Below are 8,173 nucleotides of genomic sequence, written 5' to 3'. Positions count from 1 at the left end.
AGAGCTCACGTAGGTGGATTTTGGCAAAGGCTCTCATGGCTGGAGAGAGGCTGGCGAAGCGTGAATTGGAAATCATCGCATCACAACGACCATAGCCCGGAAGTTCACCTGATCAAGGGCACAGGCCGGCCGGTGGCAAAGCTCCCACCCAATTTCAAAATGCAGGAAAAGTGGTGGGATGCCGACTTTTTTTGAGCGAGAAGTTGCTAACTTACTACATTGCTACTACGGCGTTTGATACCGGGAAAACAAAGATGTGTTCCTTCCTTGAGCGAGCTCGCGTCTCGAAAAATGAAAGCCAGTCGTTCCGCTAAGTTTTCACTCAAAAACTTCCAAAACGTGGAAAGAAGGCTCACCTGGTACGGGTAAGACAGGCTCCGACATTTATGCTGGTTAGGCTCCATGTGAGGCTGCCTTAGCCATACAGAAATCGTCAGGTTCCCACAAGGTGTGACGTAGCTCAATTCTCTCAGACCAAGCGTGCGCACCTCTCCCCTATGAGGACTTTATGAATTAACTCTGGGCTGTGGCTACTTACATTTAAATTATTTGGTGACAGATGGTGACTACACTGAGTAATGAATAGGATCGTTGAATCGTTATGTTGTACACCTGAAACTAAGATAGCACCGTACGTTCATTACATGTCAACTTAAAACCTGAAATTGTCAGGCGCGCCAGAGTGGCTCAGTTGGCCGACCGTCCAACTTCAGCTCAGGTCACGATCAGGTTCGTGAGTTCGGGTCCCAGATCAGGCTTGCGGCTGTCCCCTTCCCTCTCTGTCCCCCTTTCCGCTCACACTCTCTCTCAAAAATGAATAAATGTTTATTTAAAACATAGATATTCAAATTATTTACAATTAAAGAAAATTTACAAATCATTTGCTCGGTGGAAATAGCCACATTTCAAGTGCTCCATAGCCATAGGTGGCTAGGGGCTACCATATTGGACAGCACAGATTCAGAACATCGCCCATCATCTCAGAAAGTTCCGTAGGGACAGTTCTAATCTAGAAGGTTGTGCCTCCACCTTTGAAAGCACTTCTGATTTTTCACGGGTACCCTAGCTACGTTTACCTCCTGCTTGATCCTTTGGAACTGAAATCCTGTGGATGTCCTACAGACCGTCTCTGCCTCTTGGCCCCGTCAGAAGTTGGAGCCTATGTTAACATTTGTCAGCACAAAGCAGAACCTCATGCTTCATTTCTTAAGTGGTGACTTCTCTGACGTTTTTGCCAATTTTATATTTTATGCATCACATTTCCTTTCCTAAGTCGTAGTGATGAATGGAAAACTGTCAGAGTTTGGGGACAAATGTAGGAAAACTAAAGAGAACAGTAAGAGAGACGCCTTAGCTGGAGGAGTGGGTGCTGACTGGGCTGACTTCAGCAGGCTGGCCTTTAACAGACCTGGACCTGGGTTTGGTTACTAATGAGGGTGTCATTTGTGATCAAGGGGTTGTGACAGCAAGCGTTACAAGTAGTCATTACACCAGAGCTGACTTGACACGCCTTAATCGCCACAGCCGATATGACTGATTTCAAAGTCTTCATAGCTTGATATTCAAATAAATTGGGACTTTATGGAGCCACACCCACTTATGGTCTCAGTCTAGACTGGAAAATCCACGGTCCCAGCAGAGGTTTTTTTCCTGTTTCCACCTGTGCCCGAGGACCTCTAGCAAAACATCACAGACTAGAAATCACCTTCCCCAAGTGATTTTCAGGAGAGTGAACCCTGCTCTCCTAAAAGTCTCAGGACTTTTTTTTTTTAACGTTTTATTTATTTTGAGAGAGAGTGGGAGAGGGAGGAGCTGAGAGAGAGGGACAGAGAGCATCCTAACCAGGCTCCACACTCAGCCCGATGCGGGACTGGATCCCATGACTGTGAGATCGTGACCCGAACTGAAATCAAGAGTTGGACGCTTAACCGACTGAGCCACCCAGGCGCCCCTCCTAAGACAGAACTTTTGACTGTTTTGGTTAGTCAAACAGAGGCGCTGTTACTGCCCAGGCAACTCCCAGAGGAGCCTCACTGAGGCTGTTTCTGGGAGATTTTTTCCTCAAAGAGGGGACTCTGTTTTGCTCAGACACTTAGAATCACCCTGAAAGATCACAGGAGAATATTCCTGGCACAGGTTTGACATCACAGCACGTGCTAGCCTGGGCTGAGAGTAACGTGTAACAACACATCATTTTGGCAGGAAGGTGCTAGCATGCTTTATGCATTTAAATTAATATCCAGAAACGTGACTGGTGTGGTAATGAACAGATTTTGGCGGAAGCAGTTGTGGGGCCCTTGACAATTACAGTTGAGAAAATAATACTGAGATGGCTGGAGCATAAATTATGAAGTAACCTTCTAACTTGACATTTTTGGAATTTCATAGTTGCCAGCATACCAAAAAGGGAAGACAGACTGCTCTCGTAGTCAAGCTCGTCTCTCACTATATTGAGAGGCCAAAGTCATGGCAGAAAGTTGGTATGTACCGGATGCAGGAGACATAAGCAAGCAGATGTAGGTGCTGGTTGATCTCTGCAGTAAAGGCAAATTCGTCAGACCAAAGTTTCCGGTGTTTTATGAGGTATGAGATAGGAGTGGGTGGGGTGGGGCGGGGGCTCCTGAGTGGCTCAGTTGGTTAAGTGTCCACTTCAACTCAGGTCATGATCTCGTGGTTGGTTGGTTCAAAACCCCCAACCAAGGGGGCCTGGAGCCTGCTTTGGATTCTGTGTCTCCCTCTCTCTCTCTGCCCCTCCCCAACTCGCACTCTTGTCTCTCTATATTAAAAATGAATAAACCTTAACAAAAAAAAAAAAAAGATAGGAGGGGGTTAAAGACATGGGATCAATCACTCATTCATGCATTCATTCATTCAATTATTTATTCAATTGTTTGTTTGTGGGAGAATGAAACTGCCCCCCCTTAAAGCCTTCCTTCCTCTGCCCTACCCCTGTGGAGAGAGAGTCTTGGCAAGACAGATGAGCTAGGCAGACATATTCAATATGATAATACACATTAGTGGTCAATGTGAGAGCCCTGGTGAGAAGGGCTTGTCTTGTTCACGTCCTGCTCTGAGGAACCCGTAAGTTTTGTGACTTGTGCTGAGGAGGGCAGGAGGAGGGACCTAGCTCTGCCTTCCTGGATGGTGCAGGATGAATGTTCCTCATGATCCTGTAGATTGCTGCCAGGATGGAGCCAGGATCCTGGGGAAGGGGTGGGGAAGGAAGGAGAAGAAGGAAGGAAGGAAGGAAGGAAGGAAGGAAGGAAGGAAGGAAGGAAGAGAGGGAGGGAGGGAGGGAGGGAGGGAGGGAGGGAGGGAGAGAAAGCAGAGATCCTCTTAGGAGCATATGGAAGAAAGCTCTGAATGGGGTGGGGGGGGGACGGGACACTGAGGGAGAAGTAAGGCAACGTCTGGCCCCATCTTCTGGAAGCATGTGTGTTTCTGATTAGCTAGAAATAAGAATGTTTTCTTTCTGGTAATGGACCAATCAGCTGGCCCTCAGACCCTGGGGGAGGGAAGCTAGAGGCTAATCAAGAACTTGTTCATCCATAGGTCCTTGGAGGCCCTTTGTGAAGAGCCTTAGAAATTTCACAATGGGATCATCTCCAACAGCTGCTTCTAAGGACTGACTGTCTATTGGAAAGGAAGGACTCATGAGTGAGCAAATGGACACAGACAGCTAGGAGAGAAAGAAGCAAATAGTCACTAGTATATGCCAGGCATCTGTGGACAACACTAGGCTCCCTCCAGAAGACTCCATGAACAGGTGTTTTACAGCTAGGTTCTAAAATATCTTCGTAAATTGGCTTGCTAAGGTAGGCAGAATAATGGCCCCCAAAGATGCCCATGTCCTAACTCCTGCAACCTATGAATATGATCCTTCTCGTGGCAAAACTGACTATGCAGATGTAATTAAGTTAAAGATCTGGAGATGGGGAGATCATCCTAGATCATCCAAGTGGGCTCGGCGTGATCACGAAGGTCCTTAGAAGTGAGAGAGGGAAGCAGGAGACTCAGAGTTAGGGCAGATGGGGCAACAAAAGCAGAGGTAGGAGGAAAGGCCACGAGCCAAGGAACCTGGACAGCCTCTAGAAACTGAAAAAGGGAAAGAAACAGATTCTTCCCAGCTCTCCAGAAGGAACAGTCAACACCTTGATTTTAGCCCCGTGACCCGTTTCAGATTTCTGATCTCCAGAACTGGAAGATAACACATTTGTGTTTTTTCTGAACCGTGTTTGTGGTCGTTTGTTACAGCAGAAATGAGACACTGATACGCTTGCCTTTAACCAGACGACCTAAAGTTTTGATGAGAAAAGTAAAAAGGATTGATTCCTTTCATGTACATTAGAAATATGAAATTAAAAAAAATTTTTAACATCTGTTCATTTTTGAGAGTGAGAGAGACAGAGCATAAGCAGGGGAGGGGCAGAGAAAGAGGGAGACACAGAATCCGAAGCAGGCTCTAGGCTCCGAGCCGTCAGCACAGGGCCTGACGCCGGGCTCGAACTCACGGACTGCGAGATCGTTACCTGAACTGAAGTCGGACGCTTAACCGACTGAGCCACCCAGGCGCCCCAGAAATATGAAATATTATCTTAGGAAGGCAAAACAAAGCACGATTAACCCCTAGGCTGTAGGTTTCCCCCCAATAAGCGGGATTCTTACCTGTTAATGCCCTGTTTTTGCAGCCTGACAGTATGCAGCGGGAGCCCTGTCCTGCCCAGACACCAGCCAAGGCAACGCCCCGCATGGACGGCCTGGACCTCATCCCTCCTTCCTGCTGTGCCCGCATTCAGCTGCACTGTGCCCAGACTCACCCTGCTGGTGGGTCTCCAATGAGCCCTGCCTCTCCCCAGGGAGCCCTTCTTAGGAGGCCATCATCGGAGCTCCTCTTAGGAAGAACTGGTCGGCAGACTTTTGGTAGTGCAGATGACAGAGGCTCACCCAGCCAAGGATGAGTTATTTAAGCATTGGTTTCACTTATCTTTTTTAAACATTTTTTTAAAGGTTATTTATTTTGAGAGAGAGAAAGCCTGTGCACACGCAGGGGAGAGGCAGAGAGAGAGAGAGAGAGACAGAAAGAGATTCCCAAGCAGGCTCCAGGCTGTCAGCACAGGGCCCGACGTGGGGCTCCATCCCACGAACCGGGAGCTCATGACCTGAGCTGAGATCAAGAGTCAGACGCTTAACCGACTGAGTCACCCAGGCGCCCCTGAGCATTGGTTTTGGACCTGCGAGGCCCCAAGCTTTATGGAGGCACTGCAGAAACCCTCCAGTTCCAGGGGTCCTGGAGGAGAGCCCCACGACTAGGGCTTCAAATGTTCCCGAGTGACAGGATCATGTGATTGAGAAATCAGCTGTGTCTTACATCCCGCTGCGAGCTCGTGTGAAGGAGATGAAGATATTTTCCCATCCCCCTTCCAGGCAGGCCCGCAGCCTCGCCTCAGGGTCCGGGGGGGGGGGGGGGGGGGGCTGGGTTTCTCTAACCTTGCTAAAACTTTAATTTTCAAAAGTCTGGGCCACAGAGCTCAATTGTCCCCTGACGAAAGGGTCTGCATTGGTCACAAATGACCACGCACTTGAGGCTTCAAATGACACACACATCCCCACAGAAAACAAAACACTAATTTGAAGGGACACCTGCACCCCCATGTTTAGTGCAGCAGTATTTACAACAGCCAAGATATGGAAGCAGCCCAGTGTTTCCCAACAGACAGATAGATAAGGAAGATGTGTGTGTATACACACACACACACACACACACCCTCCCACACAATGGAATCTTACTCAGCCATTAAAAAAAATGAGATCTTGCCATTTGCGACCACATGGATGGACCTGGAAGGTTTTATGGTAAGTGAAATAAGTCAGACTGAGAAAGACAAATACCATATGATCTCATTATACGTGGAACCCAAAAACACAAAAAACCCCAGTGAATAAACAAACAAAAAGCAGAAGGATACTTACAAATACAGGGAACAAGCTGATGATTACCAGAGAAAAGGAGAGGGGGGCACGAGTGGAGGGGAAAGTTACAGGCTTCCTTCCAGTTATGGAATGAATAAGTCATGGGAATGAAAGGCACAGCAATAAGGAATATAGTCAATTCCTTGTCAATTCCTGTGTCTCCCTCTCTCTCTGCCCCTCCCCCACTCACGCTCTGCCTCTCTCTCTCAAAAATAAATAAACATTAAAAAAAAGGAATCTAGTCAATGGTATTGAGGTAGTGTTGGACAATGACAAGTGGGCCGGTGACCAGAGAAGTCACCCGGAACTTATGTAACATTGTATGCCAGCTATAGGCAAATGAAGAAGAAGAAAAGAAAAGAAAAGAAAGAAATGACACAAACTGATTTCACAGTTCTGGGGGTCAGAAATCTGAAATGGGTCTCACTGGGCTAAAATCAAGGTGTCGACCCGGCGGTGTTTCTTTTGCAGCCTCCAGGAGAATGTTTCCTCCCCTTTTCCTGGTGCGGAGGCTGCCCGAGTGCCCTTGTTCGTACCACTCCTGAATCTGTTTCCATCAATCGCCTTCTCTTCTGCAGTCAAATCTCCATTTGCCCAGCCTACCAAGAGGCCAAGGGGGCTGAGAAAGTGAGGAGTGGTCTGGCCCCTGAGACAAGGGTTAGATCTTGCAGGCCTGACTGGGTGGGTTTCTCCGCCCCCGACTTCCTTTGCAGCACCCCGCTGGTGGCAGGACTTCTGATAGGGTGACCAGACAACCAGACCCAAAGCTGTGAGGCTAAAGATCTCTGTGTCCAAGTTTTGCTCAGGAAGAACATGGCCGTCCACCTTCCCCAGCAGCTGGCACAGTTAGCTGGGGCCAGACCACCGGATCATTCAGGATGGCCTAAAAACCAAAGGCCTTTCCCCACATTTTCTGGACAGACTCATAGCATCCTAGGCAAGCAGGGGGGCACCCCACAACCTGACTGATAGTGCATTTCTTGGTATTCCTGTCAAGTGGAGGCACAGACTATGTTTAATTGGATTTGGATAAAAAATATGGTAAAAGGACATATTTTGCTTCTGAATGTTGTGGATCCCACACCACACCTGTTTGGAGATGAGGCATAATTGGCTTATGTTTTTTTAATTTTTAAAAAAATATCTATTCTTGAGAGAGAGAGAGAGAGAGCACGTGGGGGAGGGAGACAGAGGGAGCAGAGAGAGAGAGGGAGACACAGAATCCAAAGCAGGTTCCAGGCTCTGAGCTGTCAGCACAGAGCCCAACGTGGGGCTCGAACCCACAAACTGTGAGATCACGACCTGAGCTGAAGTCGGATGCTTCACCGACTGAGCCACCCAGGCGCCTGGCATAATTGGCTTCTAAAGTAAACACGCTGTTGTGTCACCTTTCCCATCACGTTGTGACTATCTGCTCAAGAGTCCTGCTTTTTACAAACTGAATTTTCTTATCTCTAAGGCTTTAGGTGTCTTTCTCTTTTACTTTACTGGACGGGGGGAGCCCCCCAAAACAACATGCAGCCAAGCCTCCAGTGGCTCTCAAGAGGGCCAGATCAGGGCTCCCAGGCACCTGTAATAAGAACTCTTTGCCCTTCCCCCCAACTTGAATGTCCCTTCGGAGAAAAGATCCCAGTGTGCCTTCGGGGTCAGGTATGAGGATTACGTGGATAGTTGGTTCTCCAACCTGATCAACTTTGGACTCCATAGACGGTGTCCATCCAGCGGCTGGTCAGGATAACAGCCCAGACGCAGAACCAGCGGGGAACACGGTGTCCCCACCCTCCGTTCCGCTGGGAAGACAAACAAATCAAACAGGAAAAACGGCTGCATTTGTTCATAAGGGACAAGGAACATTTTGCTATTGAAGACCGGAGGAGACTGTAGTGGCTTCTCCATTTGAAGGGCACTGGCATCACTCATTTCCACGGGAAAACGAATTCCCTCCTGCTCAGTGGAGCTGGGGGGACCGAAGATTTGCTGTCCCTGGCATTTGTCGTCACCTGAGGTGGGTGGCCTTGTGCTTAGGGGCTGTGTGGGAGCTTCTGGCTGAGCAGAGGCAGGAGCAGGCCTGGAACTGAGTAGGGGCCCAGGGGGCAGCTACATTGTCTGAGAAATTACAGAACGGAGTCAAAGGGTAGGGGCAAAGGAAGTTCAGAAATGGAGAAGTACGGCCTTGGGAAAGAACTGGTGGGGGGTGGGGGTG

The sequence above is a fragment of the Panthera pardus genome, unplaced genomic scaffold, assembly GCF_024362965.1.
Source record: "Panthera pardus isolate Hobbes unplaced genomic scaffold, ASM2436296v1 HiC_scaffold_15, whole genome shotgun sequence".
Classification (NCBI taxonomy): Eukaryota; Metazoa; Chordata; class Mammalia; order Carnivora; family Felidae; genus Panthera; species Panthera pardus.
The sequence above is the reverse complement of the archived record's forward strand: the minus strand, read 5'-3'. Positions refer to the sequence as shown.